Below are 7,788 nucleotides of genomic sequence, written 5' to 3' on the forward strand. Positions count from 1 at the left end.
ACTGTCCTAACATTATGTGGGGTGTACACCTTTAAGGGTGCACTGAAGGTAATTTTCCTGGCTTCCTCTATTAATAAAGCCGTCGCGACTAGGGCTTGCAGACAAGCAGGCCATCCTCTGCTTACTGGGTCAAGTAGTTTAGAGCAGTATCCCACAGGCTTTTTGGTTCCTGCCCAGTCCTGAGTGAGGACTCCATACGCTGTTTGATTTGAGGTATTTACAAAAAGATAAAAAGGTTTCTCTAAGTCTGGGAGACTCAGTACAGGTGCTTGTATTAATGCACTCTTTATTTCCTCAAATCTCTGGTCATCTTCTGCAAGCCACTTAAGTTGGTTGTTAGTTAATTTGTTATATAAAAATTTTACTTTCTCACTATAATTTTCAAGCCATGGTCTGCAATATCCTAACAATCCTAATATCTGCCGAATTTCTTTTTTTGTTTTTGGTGGTCTTAAAGATAAAATCCCAGATACTCGTTCAGGGTCTAATTTTTTTCTTCCTCTATTTAGCCAATGCCCTCGGTATTTTACTCCTTGTTCTACAAATTGTAATTTTGACTGGGACACTTTCAATCCTCTCTCTCCCAAAAAGTTTAACAACTTTATGGTAGCCTTTCGAGTCTCTTCCTCAGTTTCCCCTGCCACTAATAGATCATCTACATACTGCAATAATTTAATTTCTTTGGGTATTAAAAAATCCTGCAAAATTCTTTCCAAAGTTTGTCCAAATAAATTTGGTGATTCCGTAAACCCCTGTGGCAGCACAGTCCATCGTAGTTGTTGCTTTCGTCCTGTCTCAGGATCCTCCCATTCAAAAGCAAAATAATCTCTGGACCCCTCGTCCAAAGGACAAGCCCAAAATGCATCTTTTAAATCTATCACACTATACCAAGTATATTTTGGAGAAATATGACTCAATAGAGTATAAGGATTTGCCACCACAGGGAATTTAGTGATGGTTCACTGATTTACAGCCCTTAGATCTTGTACCATTCTGTATGATCCATCTGGTTTCTTTACAGGGAGGATAGGTGTATTATGGGGTGACATACAGGGTTCCATAGTCCCCTGTTCTAAAAGTCTGTCAACCACTGGTTTTAACCCCTTCCGACCTTCCATGGATATGGGGTATTGTTTGATTCTTATTGGACGATGTGGGTCTATTATTTGAACACTTATGGGGTCCATTTGTATTTTTCCAGTTTCTCCCTCTTTATACCATACTAAGGGATTCATATTTTTCTCATCTTCTTGTGTTAGGGGATATAACTTAATCTGTAACTTGTCCCCTTGACTCTGGATGCTTAGATTTAATTTCAGGATCAGATCTCTCCCCAGTAAATTATATTCTGCTTCAGGGAGTAACAACAAATCATTAAGGCAAATTTTCTTCTCTGACTCTATTTCTACATCTTTTAAAATGGGCACTTTAAAGGGTTCTCCTTTTGCCCCAATTACTGAAATATATTTTTTCTCTTTTTCTATCCCTTTTGGGAGCTTTTGGATGGTTGCCTTTTCAGCACCCGTATCGACTAAAAATAAAACTTCTTCCTTATGGGGACCTATTAGTAATTTTATCAAGGGCTCTGTTGATGTTGAAGTCCCCAGCAAATATAGCCCCTGACTCCCCTATTCCTCTTTAAACATTTTTTCATCTTGTTCCCGTTTTCTACAATTCTTCTGAATATGCCCCTTCTTGTTACAGTAGTAACAGACAGGAATACCAGACCTCTCTCTAGAAGGTCGTCCCTGGGGTGTCATCTCTATTTTCTTTTTCCCTTTCTCCCCAGATGAGATTTCAGTTTCCTTACTCTCTCTTATGGCTGCTACAAGGATTTTTGCTTTTGCTTTTTGCTTTTCTTCGTCCCTCCTTATGTAGACTTTTTGAGCTTCTCTAAGTAATTCCTCTAACCCTCTATTTTGCCAGTCTTCTAATTTTTCCAATTTTCTTCTTATATCCCCCCATGATTTTGCCACAAATTGTGTTCTAAGGAGTGCAGTCCCAGCCACTGTATTTGGATCTATTCCAGAATACATTTGTAAACTTTTTCTTAACCTTTCTAACCATTCTGTTGGTGATTCGTTTTTCCCTTGTTCCTCATTAAATGCTTTATTAATGTTTTGTCCTCGGGGGACCGCTTCTCTTATCCCTTGGATAATTAATGTTCTCAGGTCTCTCATGTTCTGCCTCCCTTGGGGTTGTTGGTGATCCCAGTGAGGGTCCATATTTGGCCATTTATGATCCCCAGGAGGTCCAGCCTGATTTTGTCTTTCCCAAATTCTCATTCCAGCTTGTCTAATCATACCCCTTTCCTCAGCAGTAAATAAGATCCCTAAAATGGATTGTATTTCTTCCCAGGTATAAGTATTGGGGCCTAAGAATTGGTCTAATTTTTCAGCTACCCCAAGGGGATCATCTAATAGGGTCCCCATTTCTTTCTTAAAATTTCTTACATCTGTGGTATTTAAAGGGACTGCCACAAACCCAATGCCTCCCTGATTACCTCCGAGGGGTACTTCTCGTAAGGGATATAGAGAAGCTCCCTCAGATGTGGCAGTCCTACTTCTCGTACATGCAGCCGGAGGTAGATCTAATTCCGGTGCTGTTGGTGGTGGAGGCAGGGGCAACGGTGGTGCTGGTGGAGGTACTACGGCCACTAGAGGGGGAGCCGCCGCCGCAGGTGGATTGTTAGGATATGGAGGCGGTAAGTTATCCAGTGGCTCCCATTTATCATCTTTTTCCTTTACTTTTCCATTTTTATCCCCTTCTTCTTCCTCAAACTTTTCATCTGCTTTCAATGTAAGTATTGAGGCCGGAAAAGGACGTGAAGTCCTCATCCATAATCCTGCATAATCACTTTCCTCCTGACAAGCAGGTTCCTTTGAATTAACGTATATATTTAAGGCCTCGCAAATCCAGTCCTCAAAAGATCCAAAAACAGGCCAAAAGATATGTGGCTTTAAAGGTTTCTTTGGCCATTCAATCATACAATATTGGACTAATTTTAATTTACTTTTTCCTTTTCTGGGGCCCCTTTCATTCCAATCTCTAATCATTATTCCTAATGGACTTTCTGATGGTATGTCTGGTAATTTGCTCCCTTTCTTTAGGTCCTGGGTCTTTGACTTTTTCTGACCCATCTAGGAATTTTACTGTGGCAATTCCTACAGCCCTTGGTTACCAGTAAGAGTGTCTTGCAGGGGGTTTAGGACCTATCACCCACCCACAAATACTATAGGAATCGCTTCGATCCTTCACCGGCCAAGTCCCTCGCGGGAGATTGGAATCGCGGTTAGAAGACCTCCACACTTGCTTCGGAACCAGGTTCCGTCTCAGTCACACTCTTACACACACAGGCAACCGAAACCCACCCAACCGAACGGGATACACCTTAAATACTTACGACTCCGTCGTCTTCGTTCGGATCTTCGCGCGCAGAATTATGGGCAAAATAAACTGCTGCAGCTGGCAAGGGAGCTCATAAAAATCAAATTCTTTGCTTGCCCCTATTCAGGTTCAGGCTGGTGTTAGTCCTGACCCGACCTGATCAGGAGCCACCAAATGGTGGGGCGCCCCTCCTAAATCAAGTCAGAATTCAGGAACCAAGACCATCCCGGACGAGCCCCCAATTGTGATAAATGAAGTATCCCCGAGCAGGATTCTGGTTGAGTTTAGGAATTTATTGGATGAATAAGAGCAAGCAAACAGCGCTGGGTGCACTGAGAGCCTCTGCTCTATCAGGACGCACACCCGTCACATCCCGAGTTCGCATTAAGTAGGGAAGGCCTTATACGTATTCATGACTTTTCCTCGAAGGGGCTGAAAAATGTTAATCATTTCTGGGAAAGGGTCCTCTGCTTCTCGCGCATGCTTTGTTCCATCTCGGGGGTCTTTTTCACCCTCTTTAGGTGGTCGTCGGAGGAAGTCAGTAGTCTTCCTCACGGTGTCCCCCAGGCCACCTCCGTGTGTATATCTCTGCAAAACTGGTTCAAGCTAATCTCCCCAAAGCATCTGCCAAGCTGCCGTTACAAGAAGCAAAAACACCCTCCTTATCAAAACCTGGTTCAAGCTAGTCTTCCAGGACACCTGTCAAGCTGCCGTTACGAAAAGCAAGAACAAGTTACACAAGAACAAATAAAGTTACCAAAAATTATCATCCATATTCGTTGATCCACATTGACACGAATCAAGGGAACACATTTCACAGCAGCCACACGTATCTGGAGTATGTTGAAACAAGGGCGAGGTTTGCACCTAACTGGGAACCAATGATGAGCTTAGCTTTTGCAATATGTATCAGCCTGATTATTGTATCTATAAAAGAGTTGTATCTTTGCAAATAAAGTTGAGACTTGTTGCACTGCAGGGTGGGCTTGTCTCCCGTCGTCTTCAGCAAATGGTGACCCCGACGTGATACACGAAGGACATGATATACCGACTGGGCGCCACGGCGGAGCGACGAAGGGGTTCGGGTCCTATGCAGCAAGGACGGCAATAAGCGTGAAAATTGGGAACACGCCGTGCCCTGGGTGACCGTATAGCCGAGCCCGGCCGATACGTGCCGCTGGACCTTGAAGGGCTGCAACAGCGCGCTGACAAATAGGTGTGGAAAGGCAAGCGGCATATGATTTATTTACTGCATTCTTGCAGAAGCGGCAGATAAAGGGTATAGATCTGCAAAAAGACCTACCAGGGTTGTTAGCTTATGGGTATGCTAAGGGAGTGTTTCAGAATCCACATACAGTGCATGAATTGAGCGAATGGCGTAGATTTGGGGATTTGCTGTGGGAAGCTACCCTGGAGGATGATGAGATAGCTGAAAAGTTAGGGAAGTTTTGGCGGATAGTGCACAATGAGTTGTTGCAACATCAGGCAGAAAAGAAGGCTGCTGAGCACGCATCAGCAGCACAGAGTAAGAACAAAAACGATGAGCGTGACTGGTTCCAATCCACCCCGCTGGCTCCTACCGTCTCAAAAGTAATGCTCCCCACCCCGCGTGTAGAAAATGGGGTGCAGGAGCCACGTGAGTCATCGGCCCCTCCCGGGGCACGAGAGTGCCGGCCTAAAGAGCCCCCGCCTCTGCCCCCCCCACTTAGTGAGCCTGTCCCTGGGGCAGAGAGTGAACTGGCAGAGGCACCGACAGTAGTGCCAGGAGAGGCGCCGGGAGAAGCGCCGGGAGCAGCACCGAGAGTAGTGTCGGGAGAGGTGCCGAGAGCAGCGCCTGGAGCAGCACCGAGAGTAGTGTCGGGAGCGGCGCTGAGGCGAATGATACTGAGAAAAAAGAAAAAGATTCTTCTCTACACAAGAGTATTTACAAAGTCAGAGAAGCGAAGGGGCTTCAGAGCAGAGCCCCAGCCGGAGAGCTGCTTCTCATTCGAGCCCAACCCGCCGAGTTACCCCTGGGACGACTCGCAGGGGAATGCCGAGCGGGCGGAGTCGGGCCAGGGTGCGGCGCAGGATGATCAGAGGAGAGTGGGGGAGCGCGACCCCGTGTTAGACTGGGCACCATCCGGCACGCGAGGGGAGACAAAGAAAACACGGGAGAGAGTAACAGCGACTGCGCCGCCGGCGCCGGGGACGGCACGGAGTGAGCCAGACCCCCCCCGCCCCTTCCATCCGCAGCCGCCGCCGCGCAGCCGCTTCCCGCGCCCGGTCGGTGTCTCCGGAGCCCCCCACACACATCGCACCGACACCGCCGGCCCCGGCCCTCACGGACCGCTGGGCTCGTCCTTTCCATCCTCAGTCCCTTGCCTCAACGAGTGTAAAAACTGTTGGTCGTGATGTTATGCATTTTGCTTTAAATGTGATGATGAATACTGGTTTTCTTACAGTGGAAACTCTCTAAGTCGTTTTAGGTGTCAGGAATGGAACTTGGAAGAACAGAACATTTTGGCATTGAGAAGCTAAAAGGTGGTCTATGTTGATGCTTGAAATGATTGTAGTAAATGGTTTTAGGCAATTTCAATGGGAGCTGAGCAGTCCAAATGAGTGGGATTGAAAATAGCTCCCACAGGAAAGCAGCTGCAAATGCGACACCGTGCTGGCTGATAGACTGCATGGGGACCTACTTACTACTGTAGCTGGGGTCTGCCTTCCTGCTTTCTTGTAGCTCCCATACACAGTCGTATAACTTAACAGACACATGTATTTTTTCAATGGGAGCTAAGGAGAAAAATAGTGTGGGATTGAAGATAGCTCCCATAGGAAAGCAGCTGCAAATGTGACACCGTGCTGGCTGATAGACTGCATGGGGACCTACTTACTACTGTAGCTGGGGTCTGCATGAGAGTAACCCCCTTGCCACAGGCTCCAGTCAGGGAGTGTCAGAGAGTGCTGCTGGCTGCCCTCAGCCTTCTCTTCTCCAGGCTCAGCACCCTCATTCCCTCAGTCCCTGCCCAGCACCCTTGTGCTGCAGCCCCTTCCCCAGCTCTGTGCCCGGCTCTGGCCACGCTGCAGCCCCTCAGTGTCCCTGTGGCAGTGAGTGAGGGGCCCAATCCTTCCTCCAGTCCTGGAGCTGCAGCCCTTCAGTGTCCCTGTGGCAGTGAGTGAGGGGTCCAATCCTGCCTCCAGCCCTGGAGCTGCAGCCCCTCATTGTCCCTGTGGGAGTGAATGAGGGGCCCAATCCTTCCTCCAGTCCTGGAGCTGCAGCCCCTCAGTGTCCCTGTGGCAGCGAGTGAGGGGCTGAGCCCTGAGCACAGCCCTGGAGCTGCAGCCCCCAGTGTCCTTCTGGCAGGGAGTGAGGGGCTCAGCACTGAGCACAGCCCTGGAGCTGCAGCCCCTCATTGTCCCTGTGGCAGTGAGTGAGGGGCTGAGCACTGAGCACAGCCCTGGAGCTGCAGCCCCCAGTGTCCTTGTGGCAGTAAGTGGGGGGCTCAGCACTGAGCACAGCCCTGGAGCTGCAGCCCCTCAGTGTCCCTGTGGCACTGAGTGAGGGGCCCAATCCTGCCTCCAGCCCTGGAGCTGCAGCCCCTCAGTGTCCCTGTGGCAGGGAGTGAGGGGCCCAATCCTGCCTCCAGTCCTGGAGCTGCCTCCTCTCAGTGTCCCTGTGGCAGGGAGTGAGGGGTCCAATCCTGCCTCCAGCCTTGGAGCTGCAGCCCCTCATTGTCCCTGTGGCAGTGAATGAGGGGCTGAGCACTGAGCACAGCCCTGGAGCTGCAGCCCCTCAGTGTCCCTGTGGCACTGAGTGAGGGGCTCAGCACTGAGCACAGTCCTGGAGCTGCAGCCCCTCAGTGTCCCTGTGGCAGTGAGTGAGGGGTCCAATCCTGCCTCCAGCCCTGGAGCTGCAGCCCCTCAGTGTCCCTGTGGCAGGGAGTGAGGGGCTCAGCACTGAACTGCAGCTCTTGAACTGCAGCCTCCCCAGAGCTCAGCACGAAGAGAATCAGTGCCCTGGGCTTGCTGCCGCCCCAGTGCTGCCACCAGCCAGGATGCCACTGGTCTTCCTGGCCACCTGGGAATGCTGTTGGCTCATATTCACCCTTTGGCCCCCACCCCTGGTTCCACAACCCCAGGTGATGCCATTCATTGGCTCCCCCACCTTGCCCAGCCCTGCCCATTGTGACGGTGGCAGCTCCAGTGGCTTTAGATGAAGCCAATGGCAGCTCTGCCAGCCTCAGTCTGGCTTGGCCCTGGTGCTGCCAGGATGGGCAAGTGCTGCTCCAAATGGTTTTCCCTCGCTCAAAGGCAGAGTGAGAAGGTACTTTCTCCTCTTTCTCTCCTCCCAGGGCCAGGCTGGTGCTGCAGCTTCTCTGTGCACATCGTGGGGTGTTGAGAGCGACGCTCCTCTGGGCT

The sequence above is a fragment of the Colius striatus genome, chromosome 28 (assembly GCF_028858725.1).
Source record: "Colius striatus isolate bColStr4 chromosome 28, bColStr4.1.hap1, whole genome shotgun sequence".
Classification (NCBI taxonomy): Eukaryota; Metazoa; Chordata; class Aves; order Coliiformes; family Coliidae; genus Colius; species Colius striatus.